The sequence below is a fragment of the Nicotiana tabacum genome, chromosome 15 (assembly GCF_000715075.1).
Source record: "Nicotiana tabacum cultivar K326 chromosome 15, ASM71507v2, whole genome shotgun sequence".
Classification (NCBI taxonomy): Eukaryota; Viridiplantae; Streptophyta; class Magnoliopsida; order Solanales; family Solanaceae; genus Nicotiana; species Nicotiana tabacum.
The window spans coordinates 64,477,294-64,495,625 of NC_134094.1; positions in this window are offsets into that span (position 1 = coordinate 64,477,294).

The following is an 18,332-nucleotide window of genomic DNA, read 5'->3' on the forward strand; positions in this document are numbered from 1 at the left end:
CCGTAAAACTGGTCTACGGACCGCAAACCTACTACAGACCTGTAACGACCCGGTCGATTGTTTTGAGAATTTAAATTACGTAATCGGAACTATGTGAAGACTGATCTGAAATGGAATTCCGTCGAATTCGTTGAGTGATTTTGAACTTAAGAGCGCATCTGAAATGTGTTTTGGAGGTCTGTAGTAGATTTAGGCTTGAATTAGCGAAAGTTAGATTTTCGGCGATTTCGGCCGATAGTGGAAATTTTGATATCGAGCTCGGAATGGATTTCTGAAAGTGGTTGTAGGTTTGTAGTGTCATTTGTGACCTGTGTGCAAAATTTGAGGTCATTCGGACATGGTTAGATTGGTTTCGGCATCGGTTGTAGGAATTTAAAGTTTCAAGTTCTTTAAGTTTGAATTGGAAGGTGATTCGTGATTTTAGCATTAGTTGATGTGATTTGAGGGCTCGACTAAGTTCATATGGTGTTTTAGGATTGGTTGGTATGTTTAGATAAGGTCCTGGGGGCTCGGGTGAGTTTCGAGTGCTTAACGGATCAAAAGTTGGATTTGTGTTGCTGCTGAAGTCTTCAGGCATCTGTCATTTTTGCACCTGCGGTGGAGAGACCGTAGGTGTTACAGCTAGTCGAGACTGATATCGGTTATGTATTTAGAATCGGGTCTTTTGAAGACAAATGGAAGGTGAGAATTTTGACTCTAAGGCTTATCGGTGTTGATAGAAAGGATAAATTATAGTTGGGATGGGGTGGATTGGGGTGACGTGGGGTCCCCTTGCGGGTGTATATAGAATATGTTCTTTCAGTGATTGAAGACTTCGAGGCGATTCTTAGCACGTTCGAGGACGAATGTTTGTTTAAGATGGGAAGGATGTAATGACCCGGCCGGTCGTTTTGAGAATTTAAATCCCGTTCGGCGGCATAAGGCCCCGAGCAGCTTCGTATTATGTGCCTTGACTTGCGTGTGTGGTTGAATTCAATTATCGGGTGATTCGAAGTGATTTGGGACACTTAGTCCCTAAATTAGAGCTTAAGTCTTAAAATTTGGACCGTAGTCGGAACTGTGTGAAGACGGATCCGGAATGGAATTTCGTTGATTCCGTTAGCTCTGTTGAGTGATTTTGAGTTTAGGAGCGCGTCCGGATTGTGTTTTGGAGGTCTGTAGTAGATTTAGACTTGAATTAACGAAAGTTAGATTTTCGGCGATTTCTGCCGATAGTGGAAATTTTGATATCGAGCTCGTAATGGAATTCCGAAAGTGGCAGTAGTTTCGTAATGTCATTTGTGACCTCTGTGCAAAATGGAGGTCATTCTGACGTGGTTTGATAGGTTTCGACATCGGTTGTAGGAATTTGAAGTTTCAAGTTCTTTAAGTTTGAATTGGAAGGTGATTCGTGATTTTAGTGTTAGTTGATGTGATAACTCATGCCTACACCCACAAGGTACGACCACACAATAAGACACACCACACATAGGCCCATAATAACATTTCTGATCACAATAGTTGCCCGTAATCAAAACCATCACCGGTAATTAGCCTCATATCCGTTAGAACCCTGTTCAAAACTCCATAACACTGACAACGATGCAAGAAACACGAAGACCTCTTAACTATACACCCGATCAACAAGTCACAACTAACACCACCGGGCACACACCCCGCAAGCTAAAACTCAAGAAGCACCGAACGAAATTGACTGAATATGAAAAGAGAAACACATAAGGAAACTACCAAACAAGCCCGACAGGCACAACTCTCTATCAATACTAACCTATAAAACAATATAACAAGGAAAGAATTAAAGCATATGAACAATCACAAGGGTCTCATCATGATATAACTTCCACCGCGGTACTCAGCCCGGTTCAGACATATCAAATCACATGGAATCGCGAGGGTCTCACCCTCAACTCAGAATCACAAGTCAAATACACATCATACCAATGGAAATCTTCCACTAATTCAATTCTGCCAATAAAATCACAACACTTACTAAACCCTCACCCGAGTAAAGTATCAAATCACAAATCGTAACCAATTTACTCAGGAATCACATCAAACCTGCAATAATGGACAACATGAATTCACTTCTAGTCTCGAAACTTTCGATAATGAATAGAAACAAATGATTGACACGGGATAACACTCATAGTGTCTCCTAACATAGGTAAACACCTAAACATAATACTAAGTCATGAACTCACCCATAGGTGGGACAACAAACAGGGGAACTCGCCCCGATAAGCAGAATCGAATCAAAAATACGAATGGTGCCCCTCTGTAACAAATCAAAAGCATACTTATATGACATCATCTGGCGTAGTGGCCTATGGCCTATTATATGAAACACATCAACGGGTCGGGCCTTCCCCTCTTGGGCACCCTCTACTCGCCTGAATACTCCGTTGTGACACACCTGTCTGGAGTCTAGGACAATCTCTCACCCTGTGGCTGATATCTCCACACTCGAAGCAACCTCTCTGCTGAAGTGGCTGTGGGAACTATGCCGTACGGGTACTTTGAGACCCGTGAGCACCTCACACACTGTGCGAAGCCTGAAGTGCAAACCGAACTGGATGACCCACAAAACCTCTACCATGTCGTACCCTACCTCCAAAATAAGGACCAGTAGATCTCTCCAGTCTACAAGGCCTCCTCACCTCCATGTCCTCTCTCTTCTGATCTCGCATGTACTCTCTCTCATGGCCTCGCATGTCCTCTACACAACGAGCGATCCTTACCACCTGCTGAAACAAAACATCTGATTCTAATTTCTGAGCCATACTGAATCAAATATCATGCCTGAGTCCCTCAATGAATCTACGGACACACTCTCTAACTGTGGCGACCAACACAGGTGCATGCCTGGGCAAATCATTGAATCTCACGGCATACTCTAACACTGACATAGTGCCCTGGCGCAGCCGCTCAAACTCCGTGCGCCATGCATCTCGACGGGACTGAGGTACAAACTCTCTCCGGAACATCTCTGAAAACTGAACCCACGTAAGTGAAGCTAACTCGGCTGGGCTACCCATCTCATATGCCCGCCACTACTGATAAGCCGCTCCCTTAAGCTGGAACGTAGTAAGAGCAACCCTACTAGTCTCAACAATATCCATAGTGCAAAGGATGTTATGGCATTCTTCCAAAAAACCATGTGCACTCTCTGAAGCCAAACCGCTGAATGCAGGAGGGTTATATCTCTTGAACCTTGCAAATCTAAGCTGCCCTTCCTCGGATACTGCTGCTCTGACCATAAGCTAAACTGAAACCACGGCATGTGTTACCATGACACCTGGAACCTGACCAACGTGAACTCGCTGCTCTGGAGTGTGGGTGGCGAGAGTCTGGGCTCCTCCCCCAGTCTGTGAAGTAACTGGTGCAACCAGAATATCCTCGCCTGAGCCAATATACCAAACATGCTCAGGAAATCTGGTAAAGTCTCCTGAAGTCCGGGGGTAATAGCAGGCGCCTCCGGTACTTGCCCCTAACTGGAACTACTGGCGGCTCCTCAACTGCTTCTCTAGTAGGTGCCCTAGCTACGGCATGTGCTCCTCGTCGGCCTCTGCCTCTGACCATAGCGGCATCTACTCCGGGGGTAACATCATCAGGAACCGCAGCTCGTGTCCTCACCATTTGTGAGACAATGGAATGGTAAATTTCAAACTTCAAGATCAATGAACTCGCACGATAGGAATGAAGGAAGTGAAATTGTCCTAATAGTTTCGTAGCCTCTCGAAGATAAGTACAGACGTCTCCGTACCGATCTGTAAGACTCTACTAAACTCTCTTATGACTCGTAGCACCTATGAACCTAGGGCTCTGATACCAACTTGTCACGACCCAATTTTTCCCTCCGTTTGGTCGTGATGGCACCTAGTCTTAGGGACTAGGTAAGCCTAACATTAATTGAAACAACATTAATTAATTAACATCTAACAAAATATATAGAAATCTCTTACAATTCCCAAAACTGGTAGTACAAATCATAAGCTCTACAAAGTGTTTGCTAGAAAACTTCTAAATACAACTGTCCAGAAATAAGAATAAATAGTGCAAAACGAAAACTTGAAGGTGACTCTGAAACTTGCAAACGCAGCGGCATGTTTACCTTGAGTCTCCACAACGATAGTTCACACAGCTAGCTAACGAACAAATACTTGGGTCTGCACAAAAACAAAAATTGTGCAGAAGAGTAGCATGAGCACACCACAGCGGTGCCCAATAAGTATCAAGACTAACCTCGGTTAAGTAGTGACGAGGACTAGTCAAGATACGCACTGGTCTAATAAACTGATCAAGCATAAGCATAGGGATGACAGAACATGACATCTATCTAAGGACCCCGCGATATAGCTAACGATATAGCAACTGCAATAAGGAAGGGAAAAAAAATAGGAAGTAATAGCGGAACACCAGAATAAGACACAGAAGAATGAACGAAAACACAACCCAAATTCAAAAAGAATCACAATACAGTAAAGGCAAGTAGTAACTCAGCAACTGCAATAGTTTTCACATCAGGTCTCAGCCAACAACCCCAATAAATTAGTCAAATCCTTCAAGTGTAAACTTTCACCTGTAAGTTTTTAAATTGAGGTCTTTAGAATATAATCCTTTCCAATAAGAAATTATTTTTGAAATATACTTCCTTCAAATAAATATCTTTCAACCATAGTTCTTTCAAGATAAAACCTTTCAAATATAAACTTTTCAAATAATTAGCCTTCAAACATAGTTCTTTCAAGATAAATACTTTTCAAGTAAAACCCTTTCAAATAAATATCTTCAAACATAGTTCCTTCAAGATAAATACTTTTCAAATACAAACTTTTCAAGTAATATCCTTCGAGTATAAGTCACCCTGTGACACCTAAGCATGGAAGATTAGCAGCTCCGAACACAGATATAACCACAGGGAAAATCTACCAGGATACCGTCCCGTAGTTCCCGAATTAATTATGCAGTATGGGGGGGGGGGAATCTCCAGGAATGCGTCTGTAGTCCCAATTTAAATATGCAGTGCTGGGGGATCTCCCGAAATACGTCCGTAGTCCCAAAGTAAATATGCAAGACAGGGGAATCTCCCGGAATACGTCCGTAGTCCCAATTTAAATATGCAGTGCTGGGGGATCTCCCAGAATACGTCCGTAGTCCCAAAATAAATATGCAGCGCAAACAACAGAGATAACAACTATAACATGAGAGAAACCTCGTACATCACCACAACGAGTAAAAAACAACAATGACAGAAATGCAAAGTACGACGAGCAAATCAACTCAAGAATTTAAATTACAAGAACGGTAGAACTCATTCACAAGGAATAACTACTGTAAAGAATGCTAGGCACAAGGAGAACAACTTAACAAGGGAAAACAATACAAAAATGTAGCAATGATTCCACAATATTCAAGTCAACAATAAGAAGCCAACACGAGTCAAATAGTTCCAAATAATGGCAAGTCAACTAAGATATAGGTTATCTAAACTCTTTTTGAGGTTGAGCAATTACGAGGAATATTCAACAATTCAAGTAAGGATAAGCAGCAGAAGATAATCATAACTCCAATTAAGACTAAACAATTATAGGATGAGAAAATAATGATTTCAATTAAAGATAAGCAGTTATGAAAAATATAGCACGACGATAGAAGAGCTAAAATCTTTTGTTAAGTCGAATAAGGGTCAAATAGACAATAAGAGTGAATCCTAAAGCAATTATCTCTAATCAAAGCATGTAGAGGTAAAACTAGCAAACGTATCAAAAATAACATCACACGGTGAATATAAGGACATAAGAACCCTAGAAGACCAACTTTCCACAAATAAGTCCGAGCACGCACTTGTCACCTCGCGTACACAGACTACAATCAACATAGATGACTCAAATCCTAAGGAGAAGTTTCCCCACATAAGGTTAGGCAAGATACTTACCTCGAGTCAAGTCAATCAATCCGTAAGAATACCCTTTCCACGAATATCCAGCTCTGAATGGCCCAAATCTAGACAAAAGCAATTACATATCATAATTACAACAATAATAGACTCATCTAATTAACGAAATCAACATGTTAACGAAAATTCTGAAATTAACTCAAAATCGCTTGTGGGGCCCACTTCTTGGAATCGGGTCAAAGTCATAAAATACGAAAGCTCATTCACTCACGAGTCTAACCATATTAAATTTATTAAAATCCGACATTAAAATCTCGATCAAAACCCCAAGTTCGGCCTAAGAACGTTTTCTCAAATTTTCACCCCAAATCCGAATTTAAACGATGAATTCGAGCATAGATTAGTGGAATATAACCATAAGGGAGTTAAGAATCATTACCCAAAAACTTCCTCCGAAAATCTCTCCATATTCCGCCTTCTACCGAGCTCTCAATCAAATTTGTGAAGTGAACTTCAAACCCTCAAATCTACCCTATTTCTGCCCAGTTATTCCGCATATGCGGACCTTGGGTCGCACCTACGACGCCGCACCTGCGGAATTTCCTTCGCAGGTGCGGAAACGACTTAAGAGGGCTAGGTCCGCTTCTGCAGAAAAAGGGCCGCACCTGCGAGTGCGCGCCTGCGGACTATTGTCCGCTCCTGCGACCTCCTCCGCGCCTGCATGTCCTTTAGCGCATCTGCGGGCATCGCAGATGCGGCATTTCCCTTTGCACCTGCGACCCCTGACCACACATCCCAGATCCGCTTCTGCGCTTACCTCTCTGCACGTGCGATCATGCACCTACGGTCTCTCCACCGCAGGTGCGAAAATGACAGATCCTGAAGACTTCAACAGCAACACAAATCTAACTTTTGATCCGTTAAGCACTTGATACTCACCCGAGCCCCCTGGGACCTCAACCAAACATACCAACCAATCCTAAAACACCATAAGAACTTAGTCGAGCCCTCAAATCACATCAACTAACTAAAATCATGAATCACCTTCCAATTCAAACTTAAAGAACTTGAAACTTCAAATTCCTACAACCGATGCCGAAACCTATCAAACCACGTCCGAATGACCTCAAATTTTGCACACAGGTCACAAATGATATTACGAACCTACAACCACTTTCGGATATCCATTCCGGGCTTGATATCAAAATTTCCACTATCAGCCGAAATCGCCAAAAATCTAACTTTCGCCAATTCAAGCACAAATCTACTACAGACCTCCAAAACACATTCCAGACACTCTTCTAAGCTCCAAATCACATAACGAAGCTAACAGAGTCGACGGAATTCCATTCCGGATCCGTCTTCACACAGTTCCGACTACGGTCCAAATTTTAAGACTTAAGCTCTCATTTAGGGACTAAGTGTCCCAAATCACTTCGAATCACCCGATAATTGAATTCAACTATGCATGCAAGTCAAGGCACATAATATGAAGCTGCTCAGGGCCTTATGCCCCCGGACGGGATTTAAATTCTCAAAACGACCGACTGGGTCGTTACATCCTTCCCCTCTTAAACAAACGTTCGTCCTCGAACGTGCTAAGAATAACCTTGAAGTCTTCAATCACTGAAAGCACATATTCAATATACACCCGCGGGGGACCCCACGTCACCCCAATCCACATAAGCCTAACGAGACCATCCCAACTGTAATTTATCCTTTCTATCAACACCGATAAGCCTTAGAGTCAAAATTCTCACCTTTCATTTGTCTTCAAAAGACCCCGATTCTAAATCCATAACCGAAATCAGTCTCGACCAGCTGTAACAACTCATGCCTACACCGCAAGGTACGACCACACAACAAGACACACCACACATAGGCCCATAATAACATTTCTGATCACAATAGTTGCCCGTAATCAAAACCCTCACCGGCAATTAGCCTCATATCCGTTAGAACCCTGCTCAAACCTCAACAACACTGACAACGATGCAAGAAACATGAAGACCTCTTAACTATACACCTGAATCAACAAGTCACAACTAACACCACCGGGCACACACACCGCAAGCTAAAACTCAAGAAGCACCGAACGAAATTGACTGAATATGAAAAGAGAAACACATAAGGAAACTACCAAACAAGCCCGACAGGCACAACTCTCTATCAATACTAACCTAAAAACAATATAACAAGAAACAATTAAAGCAATTGAACAATCAAAAGGGTTCCATCCCGATATAACTTCCACCGTGGTACTCAGCCCGGTTCAAACATATCAAATCACATGGAATCGCGAGGGTCTCATCCTCAACTCTGAATCACAAGTCGAATACACATCATACCAATGGAAATCTTCCACTAATTCAATTCTGCCAATAAAATCACAACACTTACTAAACCCTCACTCCAGTAGAGTATCAAATCACAAATCGTAGCCAATTTACTCATGAATCACATCAAACCTGCCATAATGGACAACATGAATTCACTTCTAGTCTCAAAACTTTTGATAATGAATAGAAACAAATGATAGACACGGGCTACCACTCATAGAGTCTCTCAACATGGGTAAACACCTAAACATAATACTAAGTCATGAACTCACCCATAGGTGGGACAACAAATAGGGGAACTCACCCCGCTAAGCAGAACCAAATCAAAAACTCGAATGGTGCCCCTCTGTAACAAATCAAAAGCATACTTTTATGACATCATCTGGCGCAGTGGCCTAGGGCTATTATATGAAACACATCAACGGGTCGGGCCTTCCCCTCTTGGGCGCCCTCTACTCCCCTGAATACTCCGTTGTGACACACCTGTCCGGAGTCTAGGACAATCTCTCACCCTGTGGCTGGTATCTCCACACTCGAAGCAACCTCTCTACTGACGTGAGCACCTGACACACTATGCGAAGCCTGAAGTGCAAACCAAACTGGATGACCCACAAAACCTCTACCATGTCGTACCCTGCCTCCAAAATAAGGACCAGTAGATCTCTCCGGTCTATGAGGCCTCCTCCTCCCTGTCCTCTCTCTCCTAATCTCGCCTGTACTCTCTCTCATGGCCCCGCATGTCCTCTACATGGCGAGCGATCCCTACCACCTACTCAAACAAAACATCTGACTCTAACTCCCGAGCCATACTGAACTGAATATTATGCCTGAGTCCCTCAAAGAATCTATGGACACACTCTCTAACTATGGTGACCGAAACAGGTGCATGCCTGGCCAAATCACTGAATCTCACGGCATACTCTGACACTGACATAGTGCCCTGGCATAGCCGCTCAAACTCCGCGCGCCATGCGTCTCGACGGGACTGAGGTACAAACTCTCTCAGGAACATCTTTGAAAATTGAACCCACGTAAATGAAGCTAACTCGGCTGGGCTACCCATCTCATATACCCGCCACTACTGATAAGTCGCTCCCTTAAGCTGGAACATAGTAAGAGCAACACCACTCATCTCAACAATATCCATAGTGCGAAAGATGTTATGGCACTCCTCCAAAAAATCATGTGCACTCTCTGAATCCAAATCGCTGAATGTAGGAAGGTTATATCTCTTGAACCTTGCAAATCTAAGCTGCCCTTCCTCGGATGCTGCTGCTCTGACCATAAGCTAAACTGGAACCATGACCTATGTTACTATGACACCTGGAGCCTTACCAACGTGAACTCGCTGCTCTGGAGTGTGGGCGGCGGGACTCTGGGATCCTCCCCTAATTTGTGAAGTAACTTGTGCAACCAGAATATCCCCGCCTGAGCCAATATACCAAACATGCTCAGGAACTGTGCTAAAGTCTCCTGAAGTCCGGGGGTAATAGCAGGCGCCTCCGGTACTTGCCCCCAACTGGAACTACTGGCGGCTCCCGAACTGCTTCTCTAGTAGGTTCCCTAGCTGCGGCACGTGCTTCGCGTCAGCCCAATTTTTCCCTCTATTTGGTATCGTGATGCCACATAGTCTTAGGGACTATGTAAGCCTAACATTAATTGAAACAACATTAATTATTTAAGATCTAACAAAATAAATAGAAATCTCTTACAATTCCCAAAACCGGTAGTGCAAGTCATAAGCTCTACAGAGTGTTTGCTAGAAAACTTCTAAATACAATTGTCTAGAAATAAGAATAAACAGTGAAAAACAAAAACTTGAAGGTGACTCCGAAGCCTGCGAACGCAGCAACAGGTTTACCTTGAGTCTCCACAGCAACAGTCCACACATCTAGCTAACGAACAAGTACTTGGATCTGCACAAAAATGTGCAGAAGAATAGCATGAGCACACCACAGCGGTGCCCAGTAAGTATCAAGACTAACCTCGGTGAAGTAGTGACGAGGACTAGTCAAGACACCCACTGGTCTAATAAACTGAACAAGCATAAGTATAGGGATGACAGAACATGACATCTATCTAAGGACCCCGCGATATGGCTAACGACATAGCAACTGCAATAAGGAAGGAAAAACAGGAAGTAACAGCGGAACACCAGAATAAGACACAGAAGAATGAACGAAAACACAACCCAAATCCAGAAATCACAATACAGTATAGGCAAGTAGTAACTCAGCAACTGCAATAGTTTTCACATCAGGTCTCAGCCAATAACCCCAATAAATTAGTCAAATCCTTCAAGTGTAAACTTTCACCCGTAAGTTTTTAAATTGAGGTCTTTAGAATATAATCCTTTCTAATTAAAAATTATTTTTGAAATATACTTCCTTCAAATAAATATCTTTCAAACTTAGTTCTTTTAGGATAAAACCTTTCAAACATAAACTTTTCAAATAATTAGCCTTCAAACATAGTTCTGTCAAGATAAATAATTTTCAAGTATACCCCTTTCAAAAAAGAATCTTCAAACATAGTTCCTTCAAGATAAATACTTTTCAAATATAAACTTTTCAAGTAATATCCTTCGATATAAGTCACCCTGTGACACCTACGCATGGAAGATTAGCAGCTCTGAACACAGATATAACAACAGGGGAAATCTACTGAGATACCGTCCCGTAGTCCCGAATTAATTATGCAGTACGGAGGGGGGGGGAGAGGGGAGGGGGAATCTCCAGGAATACGTCCATAGTCCCAATTTAAATATGCAGTGCTGGGGGATCTCCCGGAATATGTCCGTAGTCCCAAAGTAAATATGCAGTGCTGGGGGATCTCTCGGAATACGTCCGTAGTCCTAAAGTAAATATGCAAGATAGGGGGATCTCCCGGAATACGTCCGTAGTCCTAATTTAAATATGCAGTGCTAGGGGATATCCCGAAATACGTCCGTAGTCCCAAAATAAATATGCAGCGCAAACAACAGAGATAACAACTATAGCACGACAGAAGCCTCGTACATCACCACAATGAGTACAGAAATAACAATGACAGAAATGCCAAGTACGACGAGCAAATCAACTCAAGAATTTAAATCACAATAACAGTAGAACTCATTCACAAGGAATAACCATAGTAAAGAATGCTAGGCACAAGGAGAACAACTTAACAAGGGAAAACAATACAAAAATGTAGCAACGATTCCACAATATTCAAGTCAATAATAAGAAGCCAACACGAGTCAAATAGTTCCAAATAATGGCAAGTCAACGAAGATATAGGTTATCTAAACTCCTTTTGAGGTTGAACAATTATGAGGAATATTCAACAATTCAAGTAAGGATAAGCAGCAGAAGATAATCATAACTCCAATTAAGACTAAACAATTATAGGATGAGAAAATAATGATTTCAATTAAAGATAAGCAGTTATGAAAAATACAGCACGACGATAGAAGAGCTGAAATCTTTGGTTAAGTCGAATAAGGTTCAAATAGACAAAAAGAGTGAATCCTAAAGCAATTATCTCTAATCAAAGCATGTAGAGGTGAAACTAGCAAACGTATCAAAAACAACATCATACACGGTGAATATAAGGACATAAGAACCCTAAAATACCAACTTTCGACAAATAAGTCCGAGCACGCACTCGTCACCTCGCATACACAGACTACAATCAACATAGATGACTCAAATCCTTAGGGGTAGTTTCCCCACACAAGGTTAGGCAAGATACTTACCTCGAGTCAAGCTCAATCAATCCGTAAGAATGCCCTTTCCATGAATATCCGTCTCTAAATGGCCCAAATCTAGCCAAAAGCAATTACATATCATAATTACAACAATAATAGACTCATCTAATTAACGAAATCAAGATTTTAACAAAAATTCCGAAATTAACTCAAAATCGCTCGTGGGGCCCACTTCTCAGAATCGGGTCAAAATCTTAAAATACGAAAGCTCATTCACTCACGAGTCTAACCATATTAAATTTACTAAAATCCGACACCAAAATCTCGATCAAAACCTCAAGTTTGGCCTAAGAACTTTTTCTCAATTTTTCACCCCAAATCCGAATTTAAACGATGAATTCGAGCATAGATTAGTGGAATATAACCATAAGGGAGTTAGGTATCATTACCCAAAAACTTCCTCCGAAAATCTCTCCAAATTCCGCCTTCTACCGAGCTATCAATCAAATTTGTGAAGTGAACTTCAATCCCTCGCATCTGCATCTTTTCTACCTAGTTATTCCGCATTTGCGGACCTTGGGTCACACCTGCGATGCCGCACCTGCGAAATTTCCTTCGCAGGTGTGGAAACGACTTAAGAGGGCTGGTCCGCTTCTGCGGAAAAAGGGTCGCACCTGCAAGTGCGTGCCTGTGGACTATTGTCCGCTCCTGCGATCTCCTCCGTGCCTGCGAGTCCTTTAGCGTATCTGCAGGCATTGCAAATGCGGCATTTCCCTTCGCACCTGCGACCCCTGACCACAAATCCTAGATCCGCTTCTGCGCTTTCCTCTCCGCACGTGCGATCATGCAAACAGTCCACAAAACAGTCCGCTACAAGTGAATAACTCGAACTCACAGCTTCCGATCACCGTCCCTTGAGTTCTCACAAGTATAGAACGACTTACCATGAATTTATAGAAGAAAAATTTGATGAAAGAGAGCAGTAAACTCACCTTATTTGTTGGATAACTCAGCTCCTATCTTGGTTCTTCAAACTCTAGGTTTTACCTCCAATTAGAACTTGAAAGGGAGAGAAAATCAATTAGGGTTTGTGGAAAATTTTTGGGAGGATTCTTTGCAGAGCTTATGTCTGGTTATTATGCTCTATTTTAAGTCTAACATATGAAGAAAATAGGCCTTTAAAAGGCCTCTTTGGACGACCCGAAATGGCCCATTTTTGGGCTTTCATTTAATCAAGTAGGTGACACACCTACTTGTCACCTAGCAGCTTGCGCAGTATCGCAAAAATGCCCATATCTCACTACTCTGATGTCGTATTGACGAACGGTTTAATGCATTGGAAAATAGACTCATAGATCTTTAATTTGATGGGTGGAACACCCCATAACTATAAATATATTGAGAGAAAATTACAGTTACATTTGACCCAAAGTTTCAGTAAAACTTATGAGTGTAACTTGTGATGACTTTCATCGACTTTTGTTCCACAACTCGCTTGACATTAAAACATAACACACGGATGTCATACGACTAATATAAATCATAACATAATCTCCTTATCATGTTAATCACCCTAGTCTTACCCCAAAGGTACATGTTATAACATTCCCAACTTATCGACTTTCGACGAAACATTGTTTTATTCAATTGCTTTAGCTTCTGAACTGTCCAACCCTCTTTGTACTTGTTGTTCATGATCTTCAATATTTGTAACCTCATAGGTAACATGATTAACTTACTTTATATACTTTTAAATATTATCTCATTTTTGGTCCTACATTAGTTTGCTTACGACGCATTTTTATGTACAAAAATATAGGGTGTAACAATTATGCACCACGAAAGACTGATTTTCAACCCCACTCTATCACTTGCAACCCCACACTTATTTTCAAGATATACCAATATGCATAGATCACATATAATGCAACTACAGGACAACGTACATCGCAATACAAGCAGTTACGCACTTTAATTGCATTTAATTCAGCCCGAAACTTGGTTGCGCGGAAGCCTAACGACCATTAGATGCCTCAAAATAAAAGGTGAAAGAGTGGCGAGCACTCGTAGCTCCTACACTCTAACACAGTTGTACACAATCCCTCAAACGACCCCATACTTATTCACTAGTATATACTAATCGCTCGGTTATTCAAACTTCACCGGCGCCTAAATTTACCTCGTGGGCAATTAGTCGAACATGTGGAGTGCAACAGTTTTGCCTAGTGTCTTCCAACAGTTGGGTAATTCAAATACCCTCCCAAAATTAACGAGATGAAGGGACTTTTAGTTTATCATCTCTCAAACATCAACAACCAATCAAAGGAGGCAAGCAAAGCCTCGATTTATTTTTTAATTCCCCTCTTAGTTTCATGTGGAAAGATCACTAGGATTAAACCTAACCTAGGGGAATTCGGGGTGGGATTCTGCTGTCTTAGAGAAACAAGAAGAGATAAGAAGAGAATTGAAAGAAAACGAGGGAGAAGAAAATACCTGGTGGCGTTGAAATGGAGGCAGTGGTGGTGCGAGTTTGTGGAGGTGTGTCTGGGTTGAGAGGAAATGGGTGGGAGAAGGATTTGGGGTTTTAGGCATGTGAAGTGTATTAAAACACTTACTTGACGCGTGCGAGCTTGGACATGATGCGTCCCAGCTGGTTTCCCTAATTTTTCACGGATGCAGAACTTTGCGCGATGGCCTCACTTCACTTCCTTGAGCAGTTGGCCCATTAATCTTTCGTGCTGAGGGGGAGGCAACGCATCCACCCTTTTTTCCAACACCTGGATCTTTTTTTTTTGTTTGATAAAATAAGTTACATAGAAGAATTAACTCCTACAAAAAAAAATTCAAAAATATAAAATGAACAGGAAAAGTTAGTAAACTACGAAAACAAAAGAAAATGCTTGGGTTGCCTCCCAAGAAGCGCCTGATTTAACGTCGCGGCACGACGCAATATTTTTTAAGCATCGGCCAAGTCCATCGAGGTCTTGTGACATGCAATGTCACCACCCCAATAGTGTTTTACTCTCTATCCATTTACCAAGAATGTAGCACTTGAACTCGTATCACGCAATTCCACCGCTCTATGAGGCTTCACACTAACCACTTCAAAAGGACTTGCCCATCTAGACTTAAGCTTTTCGGGGAAAAGCTTCAACCTCGAATTAAAAAAGAGAACCTCTTGACCTGGCTCAAACTCGCGATATTGGATGTGCTTATCATGCCACATCTTGGTCTTTTCTTTATATAATTTGGTATTTTCGTACACGTGCAATCGAAACTCATTAAGCTCATTGAGCTGTAACAGCCTCTTCTCGCCGGCTAAGTCCATATCCATTTTTAGCTTTTTAATCGCCCAATAGGCTTTATGTTCAAGCTTGACGGGAAAGTGGCATGCCTTACCATAAACCAACTATACAGAGATGTTCCAATGGGGATCTGTATGCAGTTCGATATGCCCATAATGCGTCGTCAAGCTTTACGGCCTAGTCCTTCCTATTTCCACTTACCGTTTCTCTAGAATTTGCTTCACCTCTCTATTTGACACTTCCACTTGACCACTAGTTTGGGGATGATAGGCGGCGGCAACCTTGTGCTTAAATCCATACTTTGCTAGCATGTTGTTCAATAGCTTGTTACAGAAGTGAGTACCTCCTTCACTTATCAGACTTCTTGGAGTCCCAAAGCGTGTGAAGATGTGCTTTTTTACAAAGTTTAGCACTACCTTTGCATCATTAGTAGGAAGAGCAATGGCCTCCACCCACTTAGACACATAGTCGACCTCCAGCAAGATGTATCTGTGACCATTAGAGTATAGTAACGGTCCCATGAAATCAATCCCCCAAACATCAAAGATCTCTACCACCATAATATTTTTCAAAGGCATCTCGTGATTCTTCGTGATTCATCCGGTTCTTTGGCACCTGTCACACTGTTTAACAAAGGCGTGTGCATCCTTAAACAACTTTGGCCAATAGAAACCTGATTGCAACACTTTTTGGACGGTTCTATCCCCACCGTGATGACCTCCATGTGGAGAGGCGTGACAAACATGCAAGATTGCATTCATCTCCTCCTCATGAACACACTTTCATACTAACTGATATGCGCACTGCTTATACAAGAATGGCTCATCCCACAAGTAGAGCCTCACATCATGTAGAAATCTTCTTCTATTATTAGGCGTCAATTCCGGTGGCATCACCCCACTTGCAATAAAATTCACATAGTCTGCATACCATGGGGCTTCACTCGAGGTGATTGCTAATAACTACTCATCCTTAAATGTTTCCTTAATCGAACCTCCCTCATCCACATGTTTTCGATTTTCTAATCTGGACAAGTGATCAGCCACTTGATTCTCTGTTCCTTTTCGATCTCGGATCTCCAAGTCAAATTCTTGGAAAAGGAGGACCCAACGAATCAGCCTCGGCTTAGCGTCTCTCTTTTCAAACATATACCTTATAGCTGAGTGATCGGTGTAGACGATGACTTTGGTTCCCACTACATAAGATCTGAACTTGTCAAACGCCCACACCACTGCAAGCAACTCTTTTTTAGTAACAGTGTAGTTCATCTGGGCTTGATTCAGAGTTTGGATCGCATAGTAAATGGAGTGAAAAATTTTGTCCCTCCTTTGCCCCAAAACAGCTCCTATTGCGACGTCACTCGCATCGCACATCGACTTAAATGGGTGTGCCCAGCCCGGGGCAATGATAATTGGCACAGTCACCAATCTTTTCTTCAGCTCTTCAAATGCTCTCAGACAAGCATCATCAAATTTGGAGGGGATATCTTTCTCAAGAAGCCTGCACAAAGGAGACGAATTTTTTGAAAACTCTTTAATAAAACGACGATAAAACCCTGCATGGCCTAAGAAACTACAAATTCCCTTAACGGATGTTGGTGGGGGAAATTTTTCAATCGCCTCCACCTTTGCCTTGTCCACCTGCAGACCATTTTTGGACACCTTGTGCCCCAAGACTATACCTTCTCGTACCATGAAATGGCACTTCTCCAGTTTAGCACCAATTTTGTCTCTTCACACCTAGAAAGAACTTTATTAAGGTTCATTAAACAATTATCAAAAGAATACCCAAACACAGAAAAATCATCCATGAACACTTTTACAAATCTTTCAACCATGTCAGTAAAAATAGCCATCATACACCTTTGAAAAGTCGCAGGTACATTATAGAGACCATAGGGCATTCTCTTGAACACATACGTGCCATAGGGACGCGTAAATGTGGTCTTCTCTTGGTCCTCTGGGGCGATAGCAATCTGATTATACCCCGAATAGCCATCTAGGAAACAATAGTATTCCTCTCCATCTAGTCTATCAAGCATTTGGTCAATAAACGGGAGGGGGGAAGTGGTCCTTGCGGGTGGCATTGTTTAATTTTCTATAATCTATGCAAATTCTCCACCCAGTCACAATTCTTGTGTGAATCAAGTCATTATTTTCATTAACCACTACAGTCATCCCCCCTTTTTAGGCACACATTGGACGGGGCTTACCCATTTGCTATCAGAGATTGGAAATACAATACTTGCATCAAGCCACTTAATCACTTCTTTTCTTACCACCTCTTTCATGATTGGATTTAGGCGGCATTTGTGCTTTATACTTGGCTTGTGTCCTTCCTTCATGAGGATTTTATGCATGTAGAAGGCCGGACTAATGCCTCTAATGTCAGACATTGTCCACTCATATGCTTGCTTGTGCTCACGCAGCACTCTTAACAGCGTTTGTTCCTGCAATTTAGACAACTCAGAGGAAACAATAAAATGTTGAGTGTCTGAACCACTAAATAAGCATATTGAATGTGAGGGGGCAAGGGTTTAAGTTCCAATTTTGGAGCCTCTTCAATCGACGACTTTGGTGGAGGCCCACTCGGCCTATTTAGGGGCTCAAAGGTGTTTAATTCCTGCATGTACACACAGGACGCATCTAGTATATGCATTATCTCCTCAACCTCGTCATCAGTCTCCAAGCTATCGAACAACATAAGTGCTTTCTCTAGAGAATCGTCTAGGTATACACTCGGGTCTATAAGTTGCTCATCCACCTCCACAATATATATCATAGAGATCTCCTCATAATGGCGGAGAAGTTGAATCGTCTTGTAGATATTGAAAACTGCTTCCTCATTGTCCACCCTCATAATTATTTTTCCCTCTCTCACTTTAATAATTGCATCACCTGTAGCCAGGAGAGGTCGTCCCAATATGATTGGAACTTGTTCATCAGCCTCATAATCTAGGATAATTAAGTCCGCTAGGAAGATGAATCTCCTAATTTGTAGCAACACATCTTCAATCACTCCTTCAGGGTAAGCTATGGATCTATCAGCTAGTTGCAACATCACAGTGGTTGGTCTTGGAGCTCCCAGACCCAATTGCTTGAATA